This window comes from Sminthopsis crassicaudata, chromosome 3 (genome assembly GCF_048593235.1).
Source record: "Sminthopsis crassicaudata isolate SCR6 chromosome 3, ASM4859323v1, whole genome shotgun sequence".
In the NCBI taxonomy this organism is placed as follows: domain Eukaryota; kingdom Metazoa; phylum Chordata; class Mammalia; order Dasyuromorphia; family Dasyuridae; genus Sminthopsis; species Sminthopsis crassicaudata.
Window position 1 is genome coordinate 363,260,009 of NC_133619.1, and position 13,058 is coordinate 363,273,066.

The following is a 13,058-nucleotide window of genomic DNA, read 5'->3' on the forward strand; positions in this document are numbered from 1 at the left end:
AAAAAGAAAGAAAGAAAGAATTTTATAACTGTCATACTTCATGATCAAAAATGATGAATATCAAAAGATAAAAAAAATAAATTGAAAGCTAAGTGAAGAGAAGAATGACCCAAACAATGAAAATAAACAATAACTAGTTCAAGGCCATGTAACTGATAGCTAATTATAATAACCAAATTGGAACCCAAGAAGGCCTAAGAAAATGCATCCCTTTCCTTCCTTTGTACAGGAGGGAAATTCTGGACATAAAATGGCATCTTTTTTAAGCCTTAATTTCTTTTTTAAAATCTGTTTTATTTAACTTCTATTTATTCTTGCATTTTCATTCTTTCTTATAAATTCATAATTCCTTTGGTGGGGGAAGCACAAGATATCAATACAACTTTAATGAATGCACACTGAACAGAGAAAAGACTCTTTAACGTTCAGTATATGACAATTCCTGATCCTAAGGAGCTTGTAATCTAGTTAATACAAATAAACTCACACACATGAAGGTTATTAGATTATTATATAGCACAGGATATTATGTGTAACAAATCAACTCAGAACTCTAGTGGAACATTTCAAACTCCAAGGCCCAAATATGTCGAACTTTGTCTTCCTACTCCACCCAGATTCCTTAATCCTCTCACTCCAGAAAACAACTCCCACTAATCAAACTTGCTATAAAGCTGAACTAATATTAACTACCACTGATTAAACATTCTATAGAGTTGAACTACCACTAATTAAACTTTCTATACATGTTAAGTACCACTCATCAAACTTTGTATGGAGTTCAGCTGACACTAATCAAACTTTCTCTAGAGCTGAAGTAATGTTAACTACCACTAATTAAACTTTCTATAGAGTTCAGCTGACACTAATCAAACTTTCTCTAGAGCTGAAGTAATGTTAACTACCACTAATTAAACTTTCTATACATGTTAAGTACCACTCATCAAACTTTGTATAGAGTTGAATTGAAGCCTATTCAAACCCAAACTTGCCTATTGTTTCCATAGCCCCCAAGACCTGAATTCTAATCATAAAACTAAGTACTCTGGTTGAACCACCTTGAAAAACTCCTAATCCCTTCTTGGGAGCTTTTGTCTGCTAAGAGACTCACTTTCTTTGTGATTTTTATGAAACAAACTCTCCTATTTCTTTGCCTCAGAAGTAAGAGTGAATTATTTCACTAGACTTGAGCCTTGCCTCAAACACCATAAGCCTGGGATCCCCAACAATCCTAAGTACTTGAGCTCTTAGTTGCCTGCTCAGATGGATGTGCTTTTCCAGTCTTTTCTTAATTCCCAGATTTGGATCATCCTTGAGCTCTAATCACCTTTCCAGGGACATCTGAATCCCCAGTCTTGCCTTAGTTATACTAGCTGGAACAACAGGCCCAGGGCCTGGTGGGCTGCTGTAGTTCTGTGGTAGCAATGTTCATGTCAGCCAATACTAGATCTGGAAATGTTAATTTGTTTATTCATTTTACCCAGCAAGCACACATTAAGCACCTACTGTATGTAGTGCTCTATGCTGGATATTGAGAGATATATACATTTTATTTTATTTTATTTTTCCTGAGGCTGGGATTAAATGACTTGCCCAGGGTCACCCAGCTAGAAAGTGTTAAGTGTCTGAGACCAGATTTGAATTCACGGCTGGTGCTCTATCCAGTGTGCCACCTAGCTGTCCTGACATATTAAGGATAGAAGAAAAATTGGGGGTGAAGGATAAATCCTTGAGCTCAGCCTTTACTAAAGAAATTTATCCTTAAGTAATGAGAATATTGAGCTAAGAAACTACATCTACCAGAGAGGACTGAGTATATGGTATAGCAGATCACTGTACTGGAGCCAGGGAGTCTGGATTCAGATTTGCCTCAGATCACATGAGACAACATTGTAAAACACTTCATACAGTGCCTGGCACATAGTAGGTGCTTAACCAATATTGTTCCCTTCCTTAACCCTACTTACTATATCCAGGTCTGAATTTAAATTTTGCCTCAAATCTAATAAGACAATATGTGTGAAGCACTTAGAACAGTGCCTGCCACATAGTAGATGCTTACAAAATATTTGTTCCCTTCTCTACCCCTTACCCTGAGCTACTGTGTGTCTCTGTGATTTAGCCTCTCTGTGCCTTAGTTTCCTTCTCTGTAAAATGATGTAGTAAGATAATGACTTCTATCTCCAAGTCCATTTTATGCATTTATTATATATTCTATAATATTTTCCATGTTAGTTTCCAGCTGGTGTTATTACCTTTATTAGGCAGTAAGTTCCTTGAGGGCACAATTCCTGTCCTGTTCCTATCCTTAAAAAGCTTACATTTGGAATCCTAGAAGCTGCTTATCTCAAAGCCTTGTGGGAAATATAGTTCAGAAAAACAGTGTCTTTACTTGGACATAGGCTTAGCTGGACATACCCTTACAAAATTCCAATATTTTGAAGCTAGAATGAACCTCAGAGATCATTTAGCCCAGGAGTTCTTAACCTGGGGTTTTAAAAATTTGTTTAAAAAGACATTTTGATAATTATATTTCAATAAACTTGATCTCCTTTATAAGTAACCCTATTTATTTTATTGTATGAATTTGAAAACATGATTCAAAGACTGCGTTTATAGACTTCACCAGATTTTCAAACAAGTTAATGACATAAAAAGGGTTTGAATCCCTGCTCTATCTAGTTCAAGTCTTTTGTTTCATAGATGAGGAAAAAGAAAAGTCACTCCGATAAGGTCGTACAAATAATAACTGTCAGAGAAATGACTTGACTCCATTATGGGAATAACTATAGTACCTTACTTATACTTTGTAGGTATTCAGTAAAAGCTAAATTGAATTGAATATAAACCAAGGTGGCATTTGCAAATGGGATAGGAGCAGAGAACCACAAGGCCTAATTGAAAAGTTTTAAAATATTTTAAAGTCAAGAGACCCAACTTTGTGCTAGACTAACTGGAAAAATTTGATTCCCTTGCTAGTTAATGAATCAGAATAAAGAATACCAACAGTGATTCCTGAGGGAAGGGTAGAAAGGGCTAGATAAAACCACTGGGCATAGAGTTTGGGCAATAAAAAATATTTTTCTAAAGAAAAACAAGTAATAAAAGCTCCAGGATACAAGAGAAAAATAAAGATTTTTAAAATAGGAAATATAATGAAGTGCCTATGAAAACATTTAAATTATTGTTAGATCATATTTTTATAACTCTTCAGATTTTGTTTCCACAACTCTATTGTTAGGAGTTTTACTAAGTACTAAGTGGGTTGTCTGGTACTTAACAATTGTCTGGCTCATTGAACTCAGAGTTGACACCTGTAAAGAGTTCACACCTGTAAAGGAGTTTGCTCATTGGTTCTGTAAGGAGTTCTCACAAACTCATGGATTCTCTGGGAGGATATAAGGAGCCAATATTGAATGGGGAAGTAAGCCTGGATTGGGTCAAGGAGAAGATCTCGACTTGAATTCCTGTCTGCATTTTCAGATTATTGAATTGAAACTAAAACTAAGGCTGGCTCCAGAAGCTCCTCAAGAAGTCTGCTCCCAGGGAACCATTGCAATTTTCAGAAAACAGAACATCACAATAGATGATTTTCTCTAAATCATTTTTGATTAGAGAAATATAAATCGAAACAGATTTCAGATATCATTTCACACCTAGCAGACTGGCTAAAATGACAGAAAGAGAGAAGAGAAAGAGAGAAGAGACAGAGATAGAGAAAGAGCACCAGTGCGAGCATGTGCTAGAAGCTTCCAAAATTTCCCCAGTAAAAATGGACAGAAGATTTGGGAACATGAAAAAGATGCTGCACAAAAGTCACTCGTGGGGTAGGGCCTCACACCTGCAGGTGTTCTCCCCACCGACAGTCTCAAGTGCCTTCTGCAGTGCAAAGAAACGGAAAATAGAGCCTTCTGGCTGGGACATTTCAGGACGGAGCAGCAACAAAAAGTATCCTACCCCCACCAAGAACCTCTCAGCCACACAAGGACAAGAAAACTCCTCTCACCAGGTGACAAGTTTCAACCTCCCCTCTTATGACCAGAGCCTCCTTTTGCCAGCTCCCACAGTGGAGAATATCATGGTCACAGCTGCTGACAGCAGGGGTGGTGCTGCCACCTCATCCTTCCAGAGCAGTCAGACCCTCACTCACAGAAGCAACGTTTCTTTGCTGGAGCCCTATCACAAATGTGGATTGAAGAGAAAAAATGAGGAAGTGGACAGCAATGGTAAAGGGCAGATCATAGAAGAACATCCCCCTCTCAGGCAGCAGAACAGGACTGTGGTGGGTGCCGCTGCCACGACCACCACCATGACCACCAAGACCAGCAGTTCCAGCAGAGAAGGGGATTACCAGCTGGAGCAGCATGAAATCCTATACTCCATGACCAACAGTTACCAAGTCCTAGAGTTCTTGGGCCGGCGGACATTTGGGCAGGTGGCCAAGTGCTGGAAGCGGAGTACCAAGGAAATTGTCGCCATTAAGATCTTGAAAAACCATCCTTCTCATGCCCGACAACGCCAGATTGAGGTGAACATCCTTTCCCTCCTAAACAGGGACGATGCTGACAAATCTAATGTTGTCCGTTTTTATGAGTGCTTCCAGCACCAGAATCACACCTGCCTGGTGTTTGAGATGCTGGAACAGAACCTGCATGATTTCCTAAAGCAAAACAAGTTTCGTCCACTGCAGCTCAAGTACATCCGGCCCATCCTACAGCAGGTGGCCACAGCTCTGAGGAAGCTCAAGAACCTTGGCCTGATCCACACCGACCTAAAGCCAGAAAACATCATGCTGGTGGATCCTGTGCAGCAGCCATACCGCGTCAAGGTCATTGACTTTGGCTCTGCCAGGCATGTATCCAAAGCTGCGTGCTCCTCCTACATACAGACACCCTGGTACAGGGCTCCTGAAATCATTCTTGGACTGCCGTTTTGGGAGGCTATTGATATGTGGTCCTTGGGCTGTGTGATAGCAGAGTTGTTTCTGGGCTGGCCTCTCTATCCCAGTGCTTCAGAATATGATCAGATTTGTTACATTTCACAAACACAAGGCCTCCCAGCAGAATACCTTCTGAGTAAAGGAACTAAAACAAGCATGTTTTTCAACAGAGATCCTCATTTGGGTTACCCACTGTGGAGACTAAAGACGCCAGAGGAACATGAATGGGAAACAGGAATCAAATCAAGAGAAACCCGCAAGTACATATTCAACTGTTTAGATGACATGGCCCAGGTGAATATGTCTACAGACTTAGAGGGAATGGATATGTGGGCAGAAAAAGCAGATAGAAGAGAGTTCATTGATTTGTTGAAGAAGATGCTGACAATTGATGCAGATAAGAGAGCTACTCCACTGAAAACCCTCAACCACCCATTTGTGACAATGACTCATCTTTTGGATTTCCCACCCAGCAATCATGTTTTGTCATGCTTTCAGAATATGGAGATCTGCCGAAGGACAGGGCACATGGATGATCCAGTGAAACAGATCAAGAACCCTTTGACCACCCATTTTGCCCTCAACACAAGCACAAATCTAACGATGAAGTTCAGCAACCAGCTCAATCCCGGGCACAGTGTCGCCAGTGTTTTAGCGTCCAGTTCTACTGCAGCAGCAGCTACACACTCTCTGGCTGATTCGGATGTCCCCCTGCTGAATTACCCGTCTGCCCTGTATCCATCATGGGCAGCACCTGTGGCAGGAGTTGCCCAGCAGAGTGTCTCCTTGCAGCCTGGAACAACTGCCATTTGCACTCAGACTGATCCATTCCTGCAGACTTTCGTCGTGCGTCCCCCTGCTTTTCAAACTGGACTCCAGGCATCTGCTCAGCTTTCTGGATTCCCTGGGAGGATGGAGAATGCTGTGCCAATGGTTCCCCAGGCACCTGCTGCTCAGCCATTACAGATCCAGTCAGGAGTCCTCAGCCAGGGAAGCTGTCCACCACTTATAGCAGCAACTCTCCATCCTCAAGCAGCCATCATCACACCACAGCATGTGGTGCCCTTTACTCTGAGCTGTGCACCTAGCCGGCCGGCGCTGGTTGGACACACTGCCACTGTCCTGCAGGCCTGGCCTGGACGAACCCGGCAGATCCTCTTACCTTCAACAGGGCAGCAGTTCCCTGGGGTGGCTCTACACAATTCCGTTCAGCCTACTGCGATCATTCCCCAGGCCATGGGGATTGGCCAGCAGCTGGGAGACTGGAGGAATGGGCACTCAGGTGGCAGCCAGTACAGTAGCCTTATGCAGCAGCCCTCTCTGCTGACAAACCACGTGACTCTGGCCACGGCTCAGCCCCTCAACGTTGGAGCAGCTCATGTTGTCAGGCAGCAGCAGTCAAGTGCCTTTTCCTCCAAGAAGTACAAGCAGCCGGCCCCAGCTCAGGCCCAGACTGTCTCTACATTGGATGTCTTACCTACTCAAGTCTCTTCACTGATGGGGAGCAGCTCACTCTGTACCAACTCTTCCTATAATCCCCTGGTCCCTGTGCAAGATCAGCCTGTCATCATCCCACCTAGTAACAATCCTAACACTCTATGAGGCAAAGCTAGAATATTCATTTATGTGCTTTCTTTTAATGTTTGCTTGCATTTTATTTTCTTTCTCAGCAGTTTTTTTCCTTCTTGATCCTATTTTCTTGTACAGCCAGATAACTGTATAAATATGTATATATATTTTAACGTATTTAACAATATTTAATGTATTGCACTACCTGTCTTCTAGGGGAGGGTTTGAAGAAAAGGAAGGGAAAATGTGGAGCTAAAGGTCTTGCAAGGGTCATTGTTGAAAAATTTCCGATGAATATGTTTTTGTAAATAAAAAGTTTTAATTAAAAAAAATAAAGAAGTTACCTACCACTAAAAAAGGAGGTAGCACAATGTAATCCCTTTTATTTTGTAGAGGATGCTGAAGAGGATGAAGATGATGTGGGTGAAGATTCCTTTGTAATTCCTAGCCCCCATGAATTCCAATGGGAGATTTCTGGGCTCTCCCAGCCCCATTGGATCTGAGCTAACTTGGGTTGTCCCAGCTCCCATTCTGCTCTGGTTTCCCTAACCCACACCCCTAGCACAAACACTTCCTTATATAAAAACCCATTGAATTCTATTCAAATTTTAATCCTGGCTGAAACCATCCAGGAGCCAATTTGGGACTCTACCCACGGGCCCCTTTCAAGATTACCAAAAGCAACTCATTTTAAAAAGAGGGAAACTGGAGCCCACTCTTTGCAGGAGCCCCAAACATAGCATACTCCAGCAAGGCCAAGGGTTCCTGTCTGCCCGGAGCCAGCCCTGGCCCTAGCGTCTTTCTACCTTTATCCTTACTTCCAACCCCCCAAATAAACCTCTTTTATCGATCTATGTTGTGAGGTTAGTAATTTCCTTTACATAGAACTCCTGCACCTGTGGCAGGAGTTGCCCAGCTGAGTGTCTCCTTGCAGCCTGGAACTACTCAATTTTGCACTCAGACTGTTCTATTCCGGCAGACTTTCGTCATGTGTCCACCTGCTTTTAAAACTGAACTCCATTTCATTTATTTAATCCTCATTTAATTCTGTATCTTTGTGCCCAATACAAAGATTGCAGGACAGCTCTATTTGACTCCCTATACCCCAAACCTGGCACTAGACCTCAAGTAACCCTAATTTCATTTAGATCCCCCTTACCTAATTCTCATTCTGTTTCCCTGACCATGAACACTGAAAACTAGAAACCCAAAAAGTGAAACCCTGAAAACTAAATATAACTTGGGTATTAAACAGAATCTTAATCTTCTCAAGGTTCTGGGAACCAATCTGTGTTCTCTGTTGCCCCGCAGTATTCTTCTGAGAAGAATATCTGTGTTCCTCCTTTCATCTCACCCTATCTCTAAAACATAGTGGACACCCAGACTTAGTCTGGACTGTGAGTAAAATTCTTTCATGGAGATTACTTGCATTTCTGGTAAAAAGTCCACTTTTTTGTCACATCTATTTTTAGGAAAGGCAGGACCAAGGAACCCGGAACTCTGGACCAGAAAAATGCTTCCAGAGACAAAAAAGTCTTTTCCAAAGCATTTCTAATCCCTTTTCTCTTGAACGAAATCTGGCTCTTAACTTTTGAGACACACAGGAGTGTGAGGAATATAGATGACCCTTAGCCAAAATGACTACTTAGAGATCACTCAGTTGAAGGAGGAAAAGTTGTTTACTGAAAACCTCCTGAGGATGATGTGAGGTTCTCCACTGTGCACTCCTGCAGCTCAGTCATGCTAACCAGCTCTGAATCACTCCTGGTGGAGAGAAGAACTCTCTCCCAAAACACTCTCTTACCTTTGCAGCCTATTCAAAAAATTAGCTGCCGTCCATATTATCTCTGTTCTGCAGAGGAAGCTGGTAACATACTGACCCTGAAGGCAGACCCCATAAGTTTTTAAAATTGAGTAAAAAAAAAAAAAAAATGAAGAGAATGATTGACAGCTTCTTTACAGAAGAAGAGCAAGTTTCCAACCCCAGGAGACTAACAGCAGACAGTGTCCATATAATACCCTGAAGGGGAATGTTATGTGGAACACCATCACATAGTTCTCTCCTAGAAGAGACTATTAAAGAACTCAAAAGACAGAAGAAAAATGAGCAAAGGAAAGAGAAGATATGCTAGAGAGTAAAAACGTGCTGAAATTTGAATTGGAAAAGTTAAAGAATTCACAGGAAGTGCAGTGAAACAGAATTTGTGAATTCAAAGAGGTTAAAAAAATCACAAGAAAGTAGGATCTGTGAATTGGAAAAGATAAAGAATTCCCAAGAAAGTAGGATCTGTGAATTGGAAAAAGAATATAACTCACTTAAAAAAAAAATAGTGAAATGGAACAAAATTCCATAGAGCAAAATAACTCATTTAAAAACTCAATTGGATATATACAAAAAGAATTTTAAAAAGAGAATGAAGAAAATAACTCATTAAAAATCGTGACTGAACAAATGGAAATGAATGATTCATTGAGACACCAAGAATGAGTCAGTAAAACCAAAAAACATGAAAATCTGGGGAAAAATGTCAATTATGTACATGTCAAAATGACAGACCTGCAAAATAGATCTAGGAGAGACAATCTGAGGATTATTGGAATTCCTGAAAATTATAATGAAACGAAAAACCTAGATTCTATTTTACAGGAAATCATCAAAGAGAACTGCCCAGATGTAATTGAACTAAAAGGTAAAATAGGCATTGAAAGAATTCATCGCACACCTTCTGAAAAAGACCTTAAAAAAAGCTCCAAAGAATATTTTGGCCAAATCGCAGATTTGTCAGACTAAGGAAAAAATATTGCAAGCAGCCAGCAAAAAAAGAAAAAGAAATATCAAGGTGCACAATAATAGTCACTCAAGATCTGGCTGCCTCCATATTAAAGGATCGAAGGGCCTAGAATCTGACATTCTTAAAGACAAAGGAACTTGGAATGCAGCCAAGAATAAACTACGCAGCTAAGGTTAGAATTTTCTTCCATGGAAGAAGATGGACATTTAATGAAACAGAGGAATTCCATTTGTTTCTAAGAAAAAAAAAAAAACAACAACAGATCTAAACAAAAAATTTGATCTGCAACCACAGGACTCAAGAGAAGCAGAAAAAGGTAAAAGGAACTCTTGAGCACTGCGTTTCTCTTTTGGATATACAGAAAGTCCACACGGATAATTTGATTTTACTGATATAACATAAAAAAAGGGAAGTAGAAATGGAAAGGGCATAGTGTCAGAAAATGGGAAGGGGAGATAAAAAGGGAAACTACATTCCAGGAAGAGACAAAGAAAACTGATCATATCTGAGGGAATTTAGAGAAGTGGAGGAACATTGTGTGAATCTTTCTGTCATCAGAGTTGGCTCAAAGAGAAAATAATTGACATATTTGTTTTTCAGAGAATTCTCTCTCACCTCATTAAAAAGGGATAGAGGAAAAGGGAAAAGGAATAGAGTAATAAGGGAAGGATACAAGAAAGGGGAAAGGATTTAAAAGGAGGGGGGAGGGAAACTAAAAAAGGAGGGCTGCATGACACAAGTGGTTCTGATCAAGGCCTCATTTCCAAAATGTATAGATAACTGATCCTAATTTATAAGAAATCAAACCATTCTCCAATTGATAAATGGTCAAAGGATATGAACAGACAATTCTCAGATGATGAAAATGAAATTATATCCACTCATATGAAAGAGTGTTCCAAATCACTACTGATCAGAGAAATGCAAATTAAGACAACTCTGAGATACCACTACACACCTGTCAGATTGACTAAGATGACAGGAACAAATAATGATGAATATTGGAGGGGATGTGGGAAAACTGGGACACTAATATATTGTTGGTGGAGTTGTGAAAGAATCCATCCATTCTGGAGAGCACTTTGGAACTATGCCCAGAAAGTTATCAAACAGTACATACCCTTTGATCCAGCATTGCTGCTATTGGGCTTATATCCCAAAGAAATACTAAAGAGGCATAAAAAATGGGATCAAAAATAGATTAGAGGAACAAAGAATAGTCTACCTCTCAGACCTGTGGAGGAGGAAGGAATTTATGACTGGAGGAGAACTAGAGATCATTATTGATCACAAAATAGAAGATTTTGATTGCATCAAACTAAAAAGTTTCTGTACAAACAAGATTAATGCAAACAAGATTAGAAGGGAAGTAACAAATTGGGAAAATATTTTTACGGTTAAAGGTTCTGAACAAGGCCTCATTTCCAAAATGTATAGAGAACTGACCCTAATTTATAAGAAATCAAACCATTCTCCAATTGTTAAATGGTGAAAAGATATGAACAGACAATTCTCAGATGATGAAATTGAAACTATATCCACTCATATAAAAGAGTGTTGCAAATCACTTCTGATGAGAGAAATGCAAATTAAGACAACTCTGAGATAGCACTACACACCTGTCAGAATGTCTAAGATGACAGGGACAAATAATGATGAATGTTGGAGGGTCTGTGGGACAACTGGGACAGTAATGCATTGTTTGTGGAGTTGTGAAAGAATCCAGCCATTCTGGAGAGCAGTTTGGAACTATGTCCAAATAATTATTAAACTGTGCATACCCTTTGATCCAGCAGTGCTACTACTGGGCTTATATCCCAAAGAAATACCAAAGAGGGGAAAGGGACCTGTATGTGCCAAGATGTTTGTGAGAGCTCCTTTCATACTCGCTAGAAACTGGAACTGTATGGATGTCCATCAATTGGAGAATGATTGGGTAAATTATGGTATATGAAGGTTATGGAAAATTATTGCTCTGTAATAAATGACCAGCATGATGAATACAGAGAGGTTTGGACAGACTTACATGAACTGATGCTGAGTGAAATGAGCAGAACCAGAAGATCACTATACACTTCAACAACAATACTGTATGAAGAGATATTCTGATGGAAGTGGATATCTTGAACATAAAGAAGATCCAACTCACTTCCAGTTGATCAATGATGGACAGAAACAACTATACCCAGCAAGAGAACACTGGGAAATGAATGTAAACTGTTAGCACTACTGTCTTTTTAGCCAGGTTACTTATACCTTCGGAATCCAATTCTTAACGTGCAACAAGAAAATTGGATTTACACACATATATTGTATCTAGGTTATATTGTAACATATGTAATATATATTAAATTGCCTGTCATCAAGGGGAGAGAGTAGAGGAAGGGAGGGGAAAATTTGGAAAAATGAATACAAGGTATATAATGTTATAAAAAAAATTACTCATTGATATGTACTGTCAAAAAAATTTCTATTGCATATTAAGCTTACTGACAGTAGTAAATATATACTGCTGATTATTTTAAGGAATAGTCCATTTATTCCTATGCTCTCAAGCGTTTTTAGTAGGAATGGATGTTGGATTATATCAAATGCTTTTTCTGCATCTATTGAGATGATCATATGGTTTTTACTAATTTGATTATTAATATGGTCAATTATACTAATAGTTTTCCTAATATTAAACCAGCCCTGCATTCCTGGTATGAATCCTACTTGATCATAGTGTATTATCCTGGGGATGATTTTCTGAAGTCTTTTTGCTAATATCTTATTTAAGATTTTAGCATCAATATTCATTAAGGAAATTGTTCTATAATTTTCTTTCTCAGTTTTCAATCTACCTGGTTTAGGTATCAGTTCCATGTCTATGTCATAAAAGGAGTTTGGTAGGACTCCTTCATCCCCTATTTTTTCAAATAGTTTATATAACACTGGGGCTAATTGTTCTTTAAATAGTTCGTAGAATTCACATGTAAATCCATCTGGGCCTGGGGATTTTTTCCTGGGGAGTTGATTAATAGCTTGTTCTATTTCTTTTTCTGAAATGGGACTATGTAAGCAATTTATCTCCTCCTCTGTTAATCTAGGAAGCCTGTATTTTTGGAGAAAGTCATCCATTTCACTTAAGTTATCAAATTTATTGGCATAAAGTTGGGCAAAGTAACTCCTTATTATTTCTCTAATTTGCTCTTCATTGGTGGAAAGATCCCCCTTTTCATTTGTAACACTAACAATTTGATTTTCCTCTTTCCTTTTTCTGATCAGATTTACCAAAGGCTTATCTATTTTATTGGCTTTTTCATAAAACCAACTCTTGGTTTTATTTATTAATTCAATAGTTTTTTTTTACTTTCAATATTATTGATTTCTCCTTTTAATTTTTGTATTTCAAGTTTGATTTTTGGTTGGGGGTTTTTAATTTGGTCTTTTTCTAGCTTTTTAAGTTGCAGGCACAATTTGTTAATCTTCTCTTTCTCTATTTTGTTCAAATAGGCCTCTAAAAACTTCCCCTTATTACCACTTTAGCTGCATCCCACAGATTTTGGTATGATGTCTCATCATTGTCATTATCTTGGATGAAATTTTTAATTGTTTCTACAATTTGCTGTTTCACCCAGTTATTCTTTAAGATGAGATTATTCAGTTTCCGATTACTTTTTGGTCTATTTACCCCTAACTTCTTACTTTTGTAATGTAGCTTTTATTGCATTGTGATATGAGAAGAAGGCATTTATTATTTCTGCCTTCCTACATTT

General features: G+C 39.0%; 1 pseudogene; it reads left to right on the top strand.

The window, feature by feature from the left end:
* The first annotated feature begins 3,547 nt into the window (after window positions 1–3,547).
* Window positions 3,548–6,541, top strand: LOC141562154 (homeodomain-interacting protein kinase 1 pseudogene; annotated as a pseudogene).
* Window positions 6,542–13,058: the final 6,517 nt, after the last annotated feature.